This window comes from Ctenopharyngodon idella, chromosome 16, assembly GCF_019924925.1.
Source record: "Ctenopharyngodon idella isolate HZGC_01 chromosome 16, HZGC01, whole genome shotgun sequence".
Taxonomy (NCBI): domain Eukaryota; kingdom Metazoa; phylum Chordata; class Actinopteri; order Cypriniformes; family Xenocyprididae; genus Ctenopharyngodon; species Ctenopharyngodon idella.
Genome location: NC_067235.1, coordinates 11,600,726 through 11,620,533, shown reverse-complemented (window position 1 = coordinate 11,620,533; position 19,808 = coordinate 11,600,726). Strand labels below are relative to the sequence as shown.

Here is a 19,808-nt window from a genome sequence, read left to right as displayed (position 1 = left end):
CATGGCTTCGTTGTAGAAGAGTCCGGGTGCTGAATTGGCCTGCCTGCAGTCCAGATCTTTCACCTATAGAGAAAAATACGTCAAAGACGACCACAAAGTCTTCAGCAGCTGGAAGCCTATATCAGGCAAGAATGGGACCAAATTCCAACACCAAAACTCCAGAAAAACATAACCTCGATGCCCAGACATCTTCAAACTGTTTTGAAAAGAAGAGGAGATGCTACACCATGGTAAACATGCCCCCGTCCCAACTATTTTGAGACCTGTAGCAGGCATCAAATTTGAAAGGAGCTCATTTAGTGCATAAAATTGTAAAATTTCTCAGTTTAAACATTTATGTTATCTATGTTCTATTGTGAATAAATATTGGCTCCTGTGATTTGAAAGTCTTATAGTTTTCATTTTATTCAAATTTAAAAAATGTCCCAACATTTCTAGAATTCGGGTTGTACAAAAATAGACAGAAGAAAGTATATGTATGAACAGGTAGGTTATGTACAAATGCAAGCAATGTAAATAAGAAGTATGGTGTGTTAAATAAATAAATGTATAAATAGTGTTGTGTATTGCACAGGTTTATTGCCAAGTGAGGGCTTTAACTGGTTATGAGATGGATTGCCTGAGGGAAGAAACTGTTCCTAAGCCTGGCCGTTCTGGTGTTCAGTGCTCTATAGCGCCAATCAGGCGTCAAAAGAGGAAGTGGCCTGGGTGTGAGGCGTCCAGAATGATTTTTCCAGCCCTTCTACTCTCTCTGGATGAGTACTGTTCTTGGAGAGTGGGGAGGGTTGTACCAGTGATTTGCTCAGCAGTCCGGACTATCTGCTGTAATCTTCTAAGGTCTGATTTGGTAGCAACTGCTTTTGGGCTTCCTTGATTTTCTCAGAGAATACTCTAACTGCATCCCCAAACAGGCCTTTTGGTGTCTTATCTCAATCACGGATCTCTGTGAGGGTGAGCCATAGATGCCGCTGTAACACCATGAGACTGACCATGCTTCACCCAACTCCTTGAGCGACCTTCTTTAACACACAAAGGGTGAGGGCCACCGCTGTACGTAGTTCACGAGTTCACACTTACAAATAATCAGATAGTAAATAGCATGCGTAATAGTATGCGTATTTGGCGTACTGTCTAAGGAGAGTCACAAATACATAACTAATCTAACAGACACATACACACAACTCAAGCAGAGCCGGTGCCAGGACGCACGAACTGAGGGGCATTCATAATTCTGGAGGGGGCCAGCCGGGGCGGTGGGGTGATGTCAGGCGCGCCGTTGGCACGCGGGACAGGGGGGTCAGGACCCCCGCACTTTCAAAAAGACAGAAATTGACCCCCGCACTTTTGATAAGGGCTGCTTAAGTCAGTATCAAACTAAAACAGTATCAAAAAAGCTACAAACTAGCTTAGGATATTTTCTTTCAAATGAGACCATTTTCACGTTTCTATGAGCTTTCGTTCGTAAATAATCAACTGTTTTGTCGCGGATGTGCAGAACAGGAAATGCGCTCTCGATGAAACACGCAATCTCCAAACCATTGTTCAAAGCGTGCTAACGTTTTCTGAGGACATGTCGATGATATATAAATCATGCCCGAAAGTTAGCGTTCGTGGGGACATGTCAATCAAGCCAACCGTCCATTCAGAAACCAAGATATTTGACACAGGCTGATCTCTCACGTTCAGTTCTGGTTGACGCGCGAGCTGGCTGGACTGAAGTATTCGCGAGTTTTCGTGAGGATTTATAGTTTATGGACTGTTTTGATTTCGATAATCACTTCTAGAAACGGAAAAGCATCGAAAAAAGAGATCTTTGAAAGCGAAACTAAAGTGATTATTGCCTCGGACAGCGACGCAATGGGGAGGACGCACGAGAGGAGAGGACTCACAAACTATGACAAACTATTATTTGACCAAAAAAAAATTTCAGTAAATCTACATTTCAGTAAATTCAGTAAATCTATATTTCAGTAAATCTACATTTTGATATTGTGAAATGGGTATTATTACAGTTCAAAAACTGTGTGTAAACAGTCATTTCTTTGTTTCAGTCTCAGTTGAAGATTAGTGAGCAGCAACAGCAAAGGGCACAGCTGACATCACATCTCCAGGAGGCAGATGCTGAGGTGATGCTCAACACAGGTGACAAAAAATGATGCACATATAAGGAATTATACAAATCTGGAGGATGTTGTACACTGTAAAAAATGATGTGTTGGATTTACTTAAAATACATATGCACCATTTTTGCATCACACTTTTTAAGTAAATCCAACTTGAAGCAAATTTATGTAAAACTAACAAGAAATCCTTTGTTATAGGTACTTAAATATATTTGTTTACTCAACATTCTTTAATGAAAAACACAAGTTGAATTTACCAAGTAATAGCAAGTTGTGTTAACTTAACATTTAAGCTTATTTACATAAAAAAAAAAAACAGTCAATTGAGTTGAACAAACTTAAAATTTTAATTAATTTTAACCTTGAGCTATTGAATAAAACTTACTGTACTGCTCTAGAACATTGAATGTCTTAAAATAAGTGCAAAACATACAATAAACACAAAACAGCATTTTACTTCATTTTTGGACAGCATTTCAACAAAAGGTTTTCACACAATTAGTACAATTAGTAAAATCAGTACAAAAATAAAGCATTTTAGGTTTTCTGGCAGAGATTGCAATACTACTCTGGAAACAGCAACTTAAATAGTCTAAAACCAAAAATCATGACTGTAGTACTTCTGAAAAAAGTGACAATTTGACCAAAAGAAAGTTACAGTCTCTAAAGGATCGTCCATGAAGCCACCTTTGTGATAATCCTCAGTGTGTGTGCTGTTCCAGTTCCTTTAGGTCACCATGGCTATCCTAATGAAAAGCATAGCAAATATGTATTTACTTACAACATTACGTGGTAGTTTCAGATTGTTTTACAGTGGGAAAAATATAATGTATTTATATAACACAAAATGAGATAGAATGTTTTGAAATAACCAGAAATCACATTTATATTTAATAAATAAAATAAATGTTAGTTTATCGTTTCATTTCGGTTTTATTTTATTTTACTCTAAACAACTGTCAGGGGTGGTTGCAGGCAAACAGACGAAGATGAAGAAGAAGGTGCCAACACAAAGCTTTAATAACAATAATCCAAATGACAGGCGAACAGGATGCAACACACTTAACTTAGGGGCTGTTTACACGACACCGTTTCCAACAAAAAATGGAAAACTGTACAGCCGTTATGGCCGTTCATTTACACAACAGCGTTTTGGTGGCCTGAAAACACAAACTTTTGAAAATGGGTTTCAAAAAGTTTTTGAAAACGATACAATTGTCATCTCCGTATAAACTGCAAAAACACGAATCTGTGAAAACAGTGATAGCACGCACATGCGTATTATGTGTTTAGTCTATCCACCTTATTTTTCAATGCAAAGGTAAGGTGTTTTCTGCGAGTGCTCTGTAAAAGAATGCGTATCAGATCTGATGATCTGAAAAGTACATGAAACAAAAAAGTTGATTTTCATGGTCCTTACACAAGCTTTTATACTGTATCTTAACTGACTGAAATATGATGCCTTTAAAAGCAGACAAATCACCCAAAATGCAGAAAATATGCCAGGTTCACCTTTTATTTTGGCAAAGCCAATTTGTCAAAAACAATTCATAGTCAAGTGTGAAATTAACAAAATTGTATACCTCCAAAAACAGGATGCACCATATCCTTCTATTGTTGCACCACAAATGTTCGCACTGGAAAGACAGATAGAGAAAAACAACAGTATTAAACAACATAAAAAATGATTAGGCTAGATTTTTCAATTTTTATTCTGTATTATTTTTGGAGCTGTGTGAAAACTCAATACATTAATGCATATGCATTAGTGCAAACTCGATACTTTTACCTTAAGCAGTCTTCGTGAATACAAACACTGCATAAGCACTCAATATGTTCGAATGAAGCACGCACATTTATAAATATATATAACGTTATATAACTCGATATAGAAATAGTTGCAAAGTATTCATAAGTAACATGTTTCTGATTGTTAAATAATACATATCAATTAAAAATACAAGTTTAACAAATCCCCAGTGACTACAAATGCAATAAACGAGTGGACATGAAACGACACACTTATATTTTATTTCGTTAATAAAAAGCTAAGCTTTCGCTTACCTCCTTTCACCATCGTCACCACATTGCGCTTCAGAAAACGTTGCTTTGTGCTTCCAGTTTACAAATACACCCCACTAACACAATAAATGAGTGTTAATGAATGTTAAAAAAGTCAAAATCTAATGTTTTACTTTGTTAATATAAAGCTAAGCTTTAGCTTACCTCTTATCTCTGTCTTCACCACATCGAACTTCAGAAAATGTTGTGTTGCGCTTCTGGTTAAGGAATACACCCCACTAACACAATAAACGAGTGTTTATGAATGTTTAAATAATCAAACTCTAATATTTTATTTAGTTTTCTTTAAAGACAGCTTACCTGACAGAGTACTCGCTGTCTTCACCACATCACGCTTCAAAATGGCTCCAGCTTCACTCATTGGCTGGATAGAATATTTGGGTCATTATACGAAAACGTGCCATTTCCCACTTTTAATGTTTGACTTTCAAAGTACTGTTTTGAAAATCTTTAAGCCCCTTTTTGGATGAAGTAGATCCTTACCTCTCAGGAAAATGTGCCGTGCCATCTCAGGCTATCTTATTTATTTATTTATTTTTTTCATATAACCAACGTAAATGTGTGTGTTTGGTCAACCCTGTTACCGACATATTAATTACTTTTTGAAAAGGTTTTAAATACATATATAGAACAAATCTGATATACTGTGAAAGATAACCCCCCCCCCCTTGTTACATTAAGAGTGTTTGTGAATTGAGAATATTGAAAGTTTTATTTTTTTTAGTGGATGAATACGTTCATTTCCAAATGACACTCTCCCAGCATCTTCTGTTTTAAGAAAAATGTATGGAAATAAATATAAAACACCTCAATTCAATTTTGAGTGGATTATTAGCCTCTCTTACTAAACATTTACAATTAGTTGATTACATTTTTATTTTCATTTTTTAAATGATATTAGAATATTATACAAGTAACAGGGTTGACACATCAGTAACAGGGTTGACAACAGTTACCGTATTGGTTATACCGCTTGTTTGAGTTACAGTTATGGTTGTAATGGAGTCTTAATTGGACATTCATAAACCTTTAATTCAACATGACTAATCAGCATATTTTGTAGAAAGCTCTATTGAGATATTTTAGCATAAAAATGATGAAAAATGATGATGATTCTGCGGATGTAAATGTAAACCAATTGTTTTATTAAAACATTAACATTACATTGCAATTAAATGACCAATTGAACATGTTTGGCCTTAACAGAATAAGCAAAAACCACTAACGATCACTTACTAAAGGCCACTATAAAAAAGTATAAAAAACAAAATGCAGATCATCATATAATGATTATGTAGGCATTTGGTGAGTGTGTTGTAACATGGAGGAAGTAAACTGGTGAAAAATCTTATGTCTAGAGAAATTGGGTTTAAAGATTAGACACATATCAACATTTCAGAGTGGCCATTTCCTGATTCTATCCTGAAGGTGAATGGTGATGCAGCGATTTCTTTTGTTAACCATTCCCGCGCAGCAGACAGTCGTTAGTCCTCAACTACGTCCACAACAACGTTTTAAGTACTGGCGCTCAGGACCGGAGCAAAAGGACTCGGTAAAGGAAAAGCTAACTGTTGAACATGTTTGGCTTTAACAGAATAAACAAAAGACAATGATCACTAATGATCACTTAATGTAACATTCCTGTCTGCCTACCCAACAAGTTTTGACCGGATGTTCTGGACTTAGAGGTGGCGTCATGCACTGATCTATGATTGCTGCACTTGCTGCTTTGGCTGTTCTGCTTTTCACTTGTGCTGCTCTCCAGTTCTGCCGCTTGGCTCTCCTTTCTCTGTCATTTAGTTCACTAACTGACTGCTTTTTCCCCTGTGCTTCTGTCCTTTCTCCATTTTGCTCTCTCTTTTCGTAAATATGCTTCTCGTCTCTCAGGATCAGCATCTCTACGTTGTCTGTATCTGCGCTGTTTCTAAGCTGCAGAAAGAGGCATCCTAACAAAATCAAATCAAATAAAAATACATAAAACACTTAAACAGCAACCTTGTTAATTTATTGACCTCATAATAAAAATAATAATGACTTTTGGTTTATAAAGCACATTTATAAAACCCAATGCACTTGTGTGTATCAGTATAGATCAGTAACCTCAACACATTTTAGCCTACCTATCAGTAGAATAAATAAAAAACATGATTTTTAGGGATGAAAACTGTAAAAACATGTATATTATGTAAATACTATTAGTAAGAAAAGTATGTCTGTTAAAATTCTCAGTCATCCAGGTCATAGTTATCCAAGAAGGGTTGGCTCAGGGGTGACAACCCCACAGAGGTTAAATACCTGGCACTCCCCATCAGTCATTTAGAACTGAAGAAACCCCTTGGATTAGAGGCAATATCTTCAAATATGGAAGTACCAAGTCCAGTTGCCCTTGATTTAACCCTTCTTGGGTATACAACATGGGTAAGACACACAAAAGCATACTTGCGTCAACCCTGTTACCCTGGAATGGTAACAGGGTTGACAGTAACAGGGTTGACGAAAAAGGTTATTGGCGGCCATTACTAGCCATGAGGTATAGGTAATGACACCACATTACGTGCCTTAATGAGAGGCTTAAATGTTGTTATATATGTACATTTTTAAATATGTACAAATAACTTTTTAACGTATGCTTTTCTGGTAACAGGGCTGACACAATGAGCGTGTCCCTGTCTTTCAGACATTACATAAACTCAAAGAAAATTCATTAAAAAGAAGAGAATACTTACTTGTCTTCTACCATCAACTTCATGAAAGGCAGATGATGTCACTTCCTGGAACTGATGCAACTTTTGGAACAGTCCATTATCTTTAAAGAGGTTTTTCATAAAAAGTAACAGGGTTGACGAGAACCTAGGGACCCGACTAAATTTTGTTTTTTTTTCTAAATTTGACACATGTTAAGAATAAAATCCATTCATGACTAATGAACTGACACTTAAGGCTTTATACAAGTATATGTTTTTTTATGATAGTTTGACTTTTTTGGCCTCGATAGCAAGTAGAAGTAGAAAAATCATACTGAGGGACAGGCCATTTTCAACATTTCTGCAAGATGCTTTGCACAAAAATGTGATTAAAATCCTTTAAAAACAAAAGAAACAGAAATTAATTTATTCTTATATTATGAGACATATTATGGAAACTAAATTATAAAATATTTTATTTGTTTTATGGTTTATTAAGATTTACAGAGCTTTTTTTTTTTTTTCTGAGGGACACAAAATGGCACGTTTTCGTATAATGACCCATTTGCATATCATGCAGCTCACAAATACGTAAAATTTTATGTTAGGTTTACTTAATTTTAACCAAGTTTTAATGCTAGTTGATGTTACTTACGTTTTTTCATTTACTTTACAATACACTTATGTTCACCTTTTAATTTACGTTTTTGTGTTGCATACACTAAAAAATGTTATGTAGAGCTTGAAATGTTATGAATATTTATATTTTTGAGTTTATTCTATTTATCTTGATAAGTAATAAATGTTGAGCCAACGAATCACTTTTTACAGTGTAGATTGTAATAGAGTTGTGTCTCCTGAAAGAATAAAACTGATCAAAATCATAAAATGCCTCTTTTTTTGTTTATTATAGCGCAGACAAAATACATTGTAGACATTGTATCTGATATGAATAAAACACTGTCAAATTATAATTGTAAGGATTATTGCAGCTTCCATATCAGTGTATAGAATTTGCATTCAACAAACTGTAAGTGTCTTTTTTATATATAGCCTAGTAATTCATTTAAATGTCTATTTAAATGTCTGAAACCTCAAATAAACATTATGGGGTTGAAAACACTGAATAGTTAGTGAAATATAAAAAGCTCTGAGCGAGTCTTTCTCTGGCTCAGCGCCAGCACCGCTGTGTAACCGTATGCGTCAAAGCATTAAAATCGATTGCGTTTCGGGGATGAAGGGAGGATAAATTGAAACTGAGGGGGCACAAATCAGATGCCCCCTTTTGGCAATGCCTGAACTCAACTTACGGAAAAAATGTAACTGGCGCTGCGTTCGTTCCGTAAGTTGAATAGGGAAGGCGTAGGACATACAGCGTAAGCTTTTTGGAGAATACAGAAATGCGGTTTTGGCGGAGGCATTTAGAAGGCGAACGTTTGTTTACAGGTGCTGGTCATATAATTAGAATATCATCAAAAAGTTGATTTATTTCACTAATTCCATTCAAAAAGTGAAACTTGTATATTATATTCATTCATTACACACAGACTGATATATTTCAAATGTTTATTTCTTTTAATTTTGATGATTATAACTGACAACTAAGGAAAATCCCAAATTCAGTATCTCAGAAAATTAGAATATTACTTAAGACCAATACAAAGAAAAGATTTTTAGAAATCTTGGCCAACTGAAAAGTATGAACATGAAAAGTATGAGTATGTACAGCACTCAATACTTAGTTGGGGTTCCTTTTGCCTGAAATACTGCAGCAATGTGGCGTGGCATGGAGTCGATCAGTCTGTGGCACTGCTCAGGTGTTATAAGAGCCCAGGTTGCTCTGATAGTGGCCTTCAGCTCTTCTGCATTGTTGGGTCTGGCATATCGCATCTTCCTCTTCACAATACCCCATAGATTTTCTCCTCGCTATTAATGTGCTTGGACACAGAGCTCTGTGAACAGCCAGCCTCTTTTGCAATGACCTTTTGTGTCTTGCCCTCCTTGTGCAAGGTGTCAATGGTCGTCTTTTGGACAACTGTCAAGTCAGCAGTCTTCCCCATGATTGTGTAGCCTACAGAACTAGACTGAGAGACCATTTAAAGGCCTTTGCAGGTGTTTTGAGTTAATTAGCTGATTAGAGTGTGGCACCAGGTGTCTTCAATACTGAACCTTTTTACAATATTCTAATTTTCTGAGATACTGAATTTGGGATTTTCCTTAGTTGTCAGTTATAATCATCAAAATTAAAAGAAATAAACATTTGAAATATATCAGTCTGTGTGTAATAAATGAATATAATATACAAGTTTCACTTTTTGAATGGAATTAGTGAAATAAATCAACTTTTTGATGATATTCTAATTATATGACCAGCACCTGTATATAAAGCATATACAGTTGTATTTTTTTCGAAAATGACCGATCGTTTCGCTAGATAAGACGCTTATTCATCGTCTGGTATCGTTTAAAGCCTTTTGAAGCTGCACTGAAACTGTCATTTGGACCTTGAACCGTTTCGTGTCCATTGAAGTCCATTATAAGGAGAATAATCCTGGAATGTTTTCATCAAAAACCTTAATTTTTTTTCGACTGAAGAAAGAAAGACATGGACATCTTGGATGACATGGGGGTGAGTAAATTATCAGCAAAAGTTTAAAAGTGAACTAATCCTTTAACTAGATTAAATTATGTGTCTGATCGATCCAGTCATTACACAGCTGTCCACGGCGCAATTTTGTTCATTTAAACTCTGCTTGCAACTGCATGTATTCGACTATGGAAGCCTTACAGAATGTAACCTCTAGTAATAATACAGCAGATGAACTAGATCTCCTCAAAGTGTTCTCTGATTGGAGAACCATTCATGGAGAGCATCATAATCAGTTGGCCTAACTAAGTAAGGCCATGTTCAAGGCCCTGCAGATGCTACATAAGCTTGCCAGAAATTCAGCCAAAGATGAGGATAGAGAGCAAGCTGGAGATCTCCAAAAGGTGGTGACGGATAGGGATAGGGTCTCCCTATGTCTTCTAGGAGTTTTTCTAGATCTCTCCCCCTATTGGAGACTCCATCTTGCTCTTTAAAAATAACTATTTAAAACACATAACACATTAAAAAAAGCCACTCAGAGTGCTGAACTCCCATCAAGCCTCGCCTTTTTCTTCTTAAGAAAAAATATGTTAGTAGGTTAATAGGTTCTCTGCAAGAGATGACAATTTTACTAAAATGACAATATAAATGCTAAAAGAAACATTCCAAAAGAAAACATTCCATTATCAGTCAGAGTTTTCATCCGCAGCCCTTAACTGAAAAGGACATCAGTTATTTCACAATTCACAAAAAAACAAAAACAACAAACAAAAAACAGATGTCACTTATAAAGAAAAGTGGGAAAACATTAAGAGGAAAAGTACTGAAATACAAAGCAACAGACTTGTGATGGAATCGAAATTCAAATTGATCTAATATGACAGCATTGAAGAGAGGTCTCACTCATAAGGGGAAAAAACTCTTTTACTTAAAGACTAGAGTTCTTTAAGGTTGCATGCCTGTCAGCAGGTGATGTTATCTGCATGAGCCGATGTCACAATATCTTAGCGGTTGTAGCGATGTTGTGGTAAGCCCTCCTTTTACTGTAAACACTAATTGCTCTAGTGTGTGTGCACGTGTGCTGCGGTTGCATTTCTAATTTACAAACTATGAAAAGGACATGACACTTCACTCATTGTGGTATCATAAGTTCCAGTGAATAAAACCAATGAGTTGACAGCTCGTGAGTTGACAGAGTGTGAAGCCGATTAAGATAAGACAAAGTGAAGATATGTTTTGGAAAATAAACCCTAAAAAAGAAACCATTGAGTCAGATTTCAGACATAATGTACTTTGTCTTCATTTTCATTTATCTGAACTCAGGATAAAATGATGAGTTTCATGGATTTTGTGTGATTGGATGTTATAGTTATATCACCATTGACCTCACAACTAATCTCATGTCTCAGAATGAGTAGCTGTTCTTTAGTAGCTAGTCTTTTTTTTTTTTTTACTCATGCGTTTACTCAGAGTGAGAGACAGGACCCTTTTCATCTAGAGTGTTTTTTGTACGCATGTATTTGTTTCAAAGAGAGATGATGGAGAGAAAGAGAGAATTTGTTTTGGAACTAGTTAAAAGTTAAAACAAGACAGGAAACATTTAATGGAAAGTTAGGGGTAGAGGAAATTAAGGCACAGGAGAAATGTTGACAGAGCTGTGTTGCTGCAGTTGGGGGTCCTAAGGCAGAGTCATCCATAAAGTTCGTTGAACGTTATGACTCATCGTGACATTTCTGATAAAGATTTAATGCTGAAATGTTGTCCCCTCATCTGCAAAGTTTCAGAGGGGCCTGACTAATTCACATCTCCTGTCGTTTTCTCATTGACTCTCTGCTTCTACACAGCTTCAAGGTAAGACTTTACTCTATCTCAGTGTGAATTTAAAAGTTTGTATGGTTTAACAGGTAAAACAATGTGTGATGTTGCAGCATAAGCTATAATAATCTTATTGAGAGGGTACAAATTATATTTATATTGATGTTAACTAAAAGTTAAAGAGAAGAACAGTTACAGCCCTAAAATATACACACAACTAGGTCAAGCTCAATTTAGTAAGAAGTCAGCGAGGGGCTGGATCTGTCTGGTGTTTATTGTAACCATGCTCGAAATATTGTTGCATAATCATTGAGATTGTTGTACCCTATAATATTATTCCACTCACTTATTTATACAGTAGAGTAGAAATGATAGAGAAATACTAAACTGTTGTTCATTATAACAACATTTTTGTTTTAGAATAAAGCTAAATTATTATAAATATTGAACTTAAGTAAAAAATATACCGTCTTATTTCATAAATCATCAGTTATGTTCGACTTGAAATGGCGCTGCACAGACTGATCAGTGAATGACATCCAAGTACCGCGAGAGTGAGTCGAAAGCATACAGAGCCTACGTCTGTTCGCTCTCGCAGTAGCCTACTTTGATGTCATCTGTCTTTGCAGCGCCGCTTCCAGTGGAACACACCTATTGTTCACCCTTTACGTCTGCCTGTGGGTTTTGCAAATATGAAAAGTATTAACTCCAAGAAGTGCTGCACGCAGTTTGGACTGTCTCTGCTTGTTTGCAATGCAAGGGTAAACAAAGAACTGTTTGTCTGAATAAAGAACTGTTTGTTTCATGTCCTCATCTCCTAAATCAAACCCCTAATGCACTTGCATTCACGCAAAGTAGCCTTGTTGACAAGTTTGGGCGAGTAAAGGCAAAACGCACAAGATATAGTACCTTCAGTGCCCTTAGATGGCGATATTGCATCTTTATAGCAGAAACAAACTGCTGCAGAAAAAGTTAGGTGCCATGCAAAATGTAATGTGTACAAAAAGTACATTTACTTGTTCAAAAATGTAGTCAAGTAGAGAGTAAAAGTTCAAAACACCTTTGATACACGGTACAACTGCAAAGTAGCCAAAAAGATACTTAAATACAGTAACTAATTACATTTATTCAAATACTTTACACCGCTGATAAGCTTTTGGCCAAATGATAGAAAAAACTGAGCGCCTACATAGCTACAGTAAACTTTAAGCTAATGAGACGCACTTACTGCCTCAGATGCGGCTGTTCTAATGACGGACAGATTCTCTGAAATTCGCTGGTCTTAAACTCTATCCAAGCTTGATTTTGGTAAAATGTTAATAATATAATGACACATGCAAATGTCTGACCATATATAAAGCCACAATATCAACTTTGCCAATGCTGTGTAATTAATTATTTAAAAAAGACTTTTCTTTTTTCTTCCATTTTCTGAAAAGTAGTGTTTTTGGAGGTTTCCGCCCAACAGTGATGATATGTAGCCTATCAAGTGGTAAAAAATATGTTATTTTGGTGAAGATAATATTTATGCTAAATGCAATATGTGCGTGTGTGTTGAATTTAGCAAATGATTATACATATGTAATTGATCATAACTTAAACTATGTTGAAATAAATGAAGGACTTTAATATAATTAATAATTAAACTTAATGGATAAGTTGTTTATCGATAATTAGTACATTAAGCATTTAACCGGTAAGGCCGTCTTTATCAGTCATTTATAGCCAAGTAATGCATTTATGATTTGTATGACTCTTTACATACTCTGCTAACACATTTAAAGTCATTCCAGGTGTCATGTGTCATTCTGAACCCTTTTCTCTTCCAGTAAGATGTTTGCCCTGCTCAGTGTCCTTCTGCTTTCGTCACACGTCCTTCCTCTCGTCCAATCACAGACGTGCAATGAAACAACAGAGTACCCTAAAGTCAATCAGTGCTGCAAAAAATGTGAACCAGGTAAATGAAATGCTGCCTCATCACTGTGAGTGCCTCATAGACAGTTTAAGGGAAATGAGCACAGTTGAGTCAGAGTTGAACTTAAGAAGAGTTAAACTGAGCTAAGCTATCATCAGATAAGATTAGATAGCCTAAGTAACATGATATGCATTAAATGGAGTTTAGAGGGCTGTAGTGAGTTAAACAAACATGTACGAACCAAATACATGTGTAATAAAGCAGGGAAATCTAAAATAGGAATGTTTATAATAGGACGAATCTAATTTTAGAGACAAAATTGATTGCAGACTGTTTATGCAGACTTAATCAAGACACTTTCAACTTTTTTCATATTTTTGACACATTTCAGTTGAAAAAGACTGGATGTACTCTTTCGGCATATCAAAATTGATTGCAATATGTACGAATATTTTAGGGTTCAGTTGATGTTTGGTTTGATGACATTTGTCTTAAATGACACATCAGGTTTCTCGTATGAGGATGACTTGTTCTCTGAACTCAACCTGGTAAAGTCTCAAACTAGTCAGCATTGAATGCCACACTGTTATCATTTCGCCTGTACAGCAGCGGAGTCAGCGTGATTCTGCCACACTCATGTCTCAGTACATCTCATTACACGTGTTTCTCTGCCTTTGTGTGTGTTACAGGACAGTTTCTGGAAAAGAGATGCGAAACCGGCTCACCTGATTCTCAGTGTAGGCCTTGCGGAAAAGGCTACTTCATGGAAGAATATAATACCAATTTCGGCTGGTGCAAACATTGCACAAAGTGCAACAAAGATCGTACGTCCACTCCATTTCTTTGTTTGTGATGTCACGAAACAGGTTTTATGTTCATACAATGATAAGTTTGGCTGTGTTCTGAATCTTCAGATGAATCAGTAAACTAGAAATACCAAACATGACAGTAAAACAAGTTGGGTGCTTCCCCTTCAGTAGATCTTGGTGGGTTTTCAGTACAGAGGTAGGTGGGGGTCTGAGAAACATCTGGTAAGTGTCTGGTAACAAACATGATATGGGACAGCAAATGATAAAAATACACGTGCAGCTCTGGAAAAAAAATGGCACCTGAGCGACGGAATTTATTATTTGGAACGGAAATAACTGCCTACTGAGATGTCTGAGATGTTTGATATGCAGATGGCCTGCTAAATAGATTCACAACAAGTAGAAACAAAATACTTAGTAGTAGCAAAAAAAGGAGAGGAAGTGCAGGTAATGTTTGAAGCAACTGAACAAAGAAATATTGCTGATATACTATATTTAGGACCCTGCTGAAAAGACAAGCATGAATTTCCATTGACCAAAGGCAGACTTGCTGGTTAAACTAGATAAACTACGCAGCAGTATCCCATGCAATGCCGATCTTTTCTTTAACAATGGAAGTGAATTTTGTACTAATGTTTTTATCGTAGTTACAATATGAATGACTCCTGAATCCTGTAAATTATGCAGAAAGTTTGCACTCTGTGAAACCTGTGCTAAATGATGCTTTAGCTCAGACTGTAGATGCTTAAGGTCACATAACCAGGCTGAGTCTTGTGATTAAAAAAAAAAGAGATGAGTAGAAATGAAAAGTGAATATCCTGAGGTGACTCGAGAAGTTAATTGTGAGTCAGCAGAAAAAAAAAAAAAAAAAAAACGTGTGTTCGAGCTTACTGTTTTATTTTGACACTTGTGTCTTGGTGAAATGACTGTGACTTTAGTAAGCAATCACATATGGGTACAGGCACTTTTATGTCTTTGGGGTTTGGTTTTGTACTCAGACTAACTGATATTTTGTTTTTTGTATTTTTAATCTACTTTTCAAATGTGTTTTAATTTTTTTTTGTGTGTGTAAATTTGATAGTTTTACTCCTGTCCCAGACCTTAAGTCTTGAAATATATATATATAAAAAAAAAAAAAAATCATCATAATCACACAAAAAATGATAATTATTGCAATTTTAAGTATTATATACATATATTATGTGAAATTATTAATATTCATTTTATATCTATTTACATAAATTATGACTTTTGTTGTATTTCCAGCACACCGAACAGTTTTGCCCCTAGTAAAGTTTGTGTACTTAGCTACGTATGTGGTTACCAGACCGTAAGTTTTAGACTATAATATGAATCATAAAAATAATATTATTGCATTTATGCTATTATGATCCAAATAAGAGAAAATCATCAAAAATCAACTATTTTAATAGTTCTTGTGTAAATTTATTTATATTTATATTAAAAATATATTTATATATTTATGTTTCTTGAGCAGCAAATCATCATATTAGCAGGATTTCTGAAGGATCATGTGACACTGAAGACTGGAGTAATGACCATCGGTGCTCGGGCCCTAATGAACTAGTGCATTTGAAATGTTTGATTCAAGGAAGAAACACAGATAGACACATACAGTTCTGGATAACCCTTTTCATGCTTTCGATTTTGCAGATATGAAGTATAAGAGGAACTGTACGGCGACAAAAGATGCCGAGTGTACATGTGATGAAGGCTACAGATGCAAAGACGATTGCATGATGTGTGTAAAAGAACAGACAACTACTCCTGTTACTTTCCATCCTCCTTCTGCTACTAAAACACCACAGGGTGAGTGTCTGAATCCTGACGTGCTGTTGTCATTTTGTCTGTTGTATTCATTTTATATCCATTTACATATATTATGACTGTTGTGGTATTTCCAGAAGACAGGCTGTCACACACACAGTTCTCCATTGACCTGTTTACTCTTTCTCTCTCCTTTTCTCCATCCATTTGCTCCCTTTCTATCAACCTCTTCCAGATAATGTGTGGATCTCGGTGAGTCTGTGTTTTGCATGTGTGTGTGTGTGCGTTCTGTTCACCTGTTTCCTTCTCACCAGCAGACATGCACGATCATGTGGAAGGATCATGTCAGCATCAAAGGGTCAGTGCCACTATAAAAAATGCTCCAATACAAAACCACAAAACTGTTCTTTATACTCTTGCATATAATATAATATAATATAATATAATATAATGTAATATAATATAATATAATATAATATAATATAATATAATATAATATAATATAATATAACATAATGATATCAGTGATGGACTGACCAACTGTTCAGAGTGTTGTTTATTAATAATATAATATAATATAACATAATATAATATAATATCATATAATATCATATAATATAACATAATGATATCAGTGATGGACTGACCAACTGTTCAGAGTGTTGTTTATAATATGTTTATTAATAATATAATATAATGTAATAATATCAGTGATGGACTGACCAACTGTTCAGAGTGTTGTTTATAATATGTTTATTAATAATATAATATAATATAATATAATATAATATAATATAATATAATATAATAATATCAGTGATGGACTGACCAACTGTTCAGAGTGTTGTTTACAATATGTTTATTAATAATATAATATAATGTAATATAATATAATATAATATAATATAATATAATATAATATAATATAATATAATATAATATAACATAATGATATCAGTGATGGACTGACCAACTGTTCAGAGTGTTGTTTATAATATGTTTATTTTATTAATAATATAATATAATGTAATAATATCAGTGATGGACTGACCAACTGTTCAGAGTGTTGTTTATAATATGTTTATTAATAATATAATATAATATAATATAATATAATATAATATAATATAGTATAATATAATATAATAATATCAGTGATGGACTGACCAACTGTTCAGAGTGTTGTTTACAATATGTTTATTAATAATATAATATAATAGAATAGAATAGAATAGAATAGAATAGAATAATATCAGTGATGGACTGACCAACTGTTCAGAGTGTTGTTTATAATATGTTTATTAATAATATAATATAATGTAATATAATATAATATAATATAATATAATATAATATAATATAATATAACATAATGATATCAGTGATGGACTGACCAACTGTTCAGAGTGTTGTTTATAATATGTTTATTAATAATATAATATAATATAATATAACATAATATAATATCATATCATATAATATAACATAATGATATCAGTGATGGACTGACCAACTGTTCAGAGTGTTGTTTATAATATGTTTATTAATAATATAATATAATATAATATAATATAATAATATCAGTGATGGACTGACCAACTGTTCAGAGTGTTGTTTACAATATGTTTATTTATAATATAATATAATATAATATAATATAATATAATATAATATAATATAATATAATATAATATAATATAGAAAGTAATATTGAGAACACGTTTAAAACAATATTGTCTTAACTGATCAAAACAATATTAAAGCTTGTTTTTTGGAAACATTTGAGTAGAACATTGAGTGTGAAGTACAACTCCTGGGGAGATGGAAAATTTAAAAATTTCAAATTTCCAAATGTAGTGAAATTATTTATAATGCACCTCGATAGTCACTTCATTGTAATATGTGATAAAATTAAAACTAATTTATATGGTTTGCATATTTATACATTTTGATTTTAATATTTCACTCAATATATTAAAACATGGCATGAAATTGTACTGCATAACAGGAATGAGCCTTTAATAATGTGTACCGTACTGGGTCTTCAGGTTTCTGGTCCAACAAAAAGAACAACTCTGGCTGCAGTCAGGCCACAGGGGAAGAAAATGTACCAATGCCAGTACAGGAAATGTGTGGAAAGACAGAGAAACTGGAGGATGTCTGAGAAAAGAGGAGGAAGAAGGCCGCTGATGCGTCTACGGATTGAGTTACTCTAGAACAAACCTGCTGCTGCCATATACTCAAGAGAAGAGTGAGACAAATCTGCACTCATGTGGCTCATCTGAAGTATCCGTGAGAATGACTGTCCATCCTGAGAAATGCTGACAGAGAGAGATTTGACTTCCCGCTGCACATAAAGACACACTCGACATTCAACATAGAGCTAATCTTTTTCAACAAATGTAGGTTTTCTTCTCTGCACACTTGTTTGTATTTATAATTGGGTAGTTAATGGACTTTAGGTTAATGTGTATGAATGTACTGTACAAGGGAACGTGTATATGTTAGGTCATGTGACCACTCAACATTTCTTTTCGCTTTTTTAATCGCCTTAAAAATAATGTTTAGAAATAATTAAGTCATAGAAGCTGCATGTATAAAAATATAAAAGAATTTACTAAATATGTTGAAAATAGTTTTTGATGGGAATATAGCATGTCATGTAACACCACGGGGTATGTCACTTCCCAGAAGTATTTCATGTATTCAAGTATTTCATCTATCCAGTTGCATAAAATAGAAAAGGGAATTGTATTTGTGAGTCCATCTTGCAGTAAAATTAAGTACGCAGAAAAACATACCAAAAAATAAACTTTTATTGATTTCTATTGCACTTAACAATCAATATCAGGTATATAAAACGTGTATTACAGTAAATATACAACATAATACATGATGATACAATGTTTTTGTGCTGTGCTTATTGAGCTCTGAGCGAAGAAACAGTGTTGACATTTCCAGACCAGACCACCATCAAAATGTCAGGGCTTTTTTCACGTCACAATCCATCATGCCTGCCACATAAAAACCAAAGAAATGAGGAAGAACACTGACAGCATCAACCAGGGACTTAACGTGATTGAACAATGATAAACCGCGTGAGAGCAAAAACACTTTTTTTGTGATATTAACAGTAACAGAATTAATAATGGTTATAAATAAATAAACATGTTTACTATTTAATAACGGTATATGTCAAGACTCAAAATGCCCCATAAGTCAGTAAATTAGATAGATAGATAGATAGATAGAAAGGAAATTATGGGGCACACTGCAGTTACAATAACTTCAACAAACTTTACTTAAAATAAATATCTCAAATATGTGAATCTTCTGAGTGTTTTAGAGCTGCAATTGCCTTCAAACACTTTGAAAAGAGGCACCGAGATTCCGCTTTGCTCCTGAGGGTCATTCAACCATCATAAGACCTACAGTGAACTGAAAGCCTGTGGTAACAACTCGTCACAAAATCAGCATTAGGATCCCACTGCTGTTCTGATGGTTTAGAGTCAGTGGTTATTCATAAACGTACTGCATGGGTTTAAAAGCTGGCATGAACTGTCAAGCTCGTACGCGACACTTTTGTCATCCATACTTTCAGTCACACAGCTAGGTCTTCCCCTAATGCAGCTTCTCTCAATGAAATCCCCTGCCAGGGTTAGAGTTTTAATACTAGGTACTCATGAAGCATCAGTTAAAACAAACCACACAGCAGTTGAACAGTACAGAAGAACGGATACAAAGTTCCCATGATTCCTCAAAGCACCTCTTCTTTAGATATGTGGCACTCTTTCCCTTGCTCTTGAGACGGGAAGAAGATAAAGTCGTTTTCTCTGCTCCGTTCCTCCTCAGACAGATGGACGGGTGGAGACTGAGGGTAGGACGCGTTGCTGTTATTTAACGATTCTTCTTGGAGTTCGTGTGCTTTTTTCTCCCCTCCATCCCATCCGAACTGATTGAGCAAACTAACAAAAACTGTCTGGGGACCGTAGATGTGGAGAGGGC

General features: G+C 34.8%; 1 protein-coding gene and 2 long non-coding RNA genes across 8 annotated transcripts in view; 1 reads left to right on the top strand and 2 right to left on the bottom strand.

Annotated features, from left to right (window-relative positions):
- Nucleotides 1-18,711, top strand: part of LOC127496667 (uncharacterized) — a 20,769-nt gene extending 2,058 nt beyond the window's left edge. Inside the window, exons 2-11 of one of the 2 annotated variants that reach the window (XR_007925354.1) lie at nucleotides 1-230; nucleotides 575-837; nucleotides 912-1,035; nucleotides 2,052-2,142; nucleotides 11,255-11,327; nucleotides 13,121-13,248; nucleotides 13,896-14,030; nucleotides 15,690-15,845; nucleotides 16,039-16,161; nucleotides 17,852-18,711. This is a non-coding gene — a long non-coding RNA (uncharacterized LOC127496667). Of the gene's footprint in view, nucleotides 231-574; nucleotides 838-911; nucleotides 1,036-2,051; nucleotides 2,143-9,528; nucleotides 11,328-13,120; nucleotides 13,249-13,895; nucleotides 14,031-15,689; nucleotides 15,846-16,038; nucleotides 16,162-17,851 lie in introns of those variants that run through there. The other variant, XR_007925353.1, reaches the window with a different exon arrangement.
- On the bottom strand, nucleotides 2,447-8,367 carry LOC127496668 (uncharacterized). Its single transcript, XR_007925355.1, has 5 exons — nucleotides 4,506-8,367; nucleotides 4,350-4,423; nucleotides 4,188-4,261; nucleotides 3,707-3,760; nucleotides 2,447-2,869 (listed from the first exon to the last, which is right to left on the bottom strand). It is a non-coding gene; the product is annotated as an uncharacterized LOC127496668 (long non-coding RNA).
- The window catches only part of iffo1b (intermediate filament family orphan 1b), a 42,033-nt gene continuing 40,826 nt past the window's right edge, over nucleotides 18,602-19,808 (bottom strand). For all 5 annotated transcript variants that reach the window (XM_051864324.1, XM_051864321.1, XM_051864325.1 and 2 more), the window contains one exon: nucleotides 18,602-19,808. The gene's annotated coding sequence lies outside the window, so the exon portion shown is untranslated.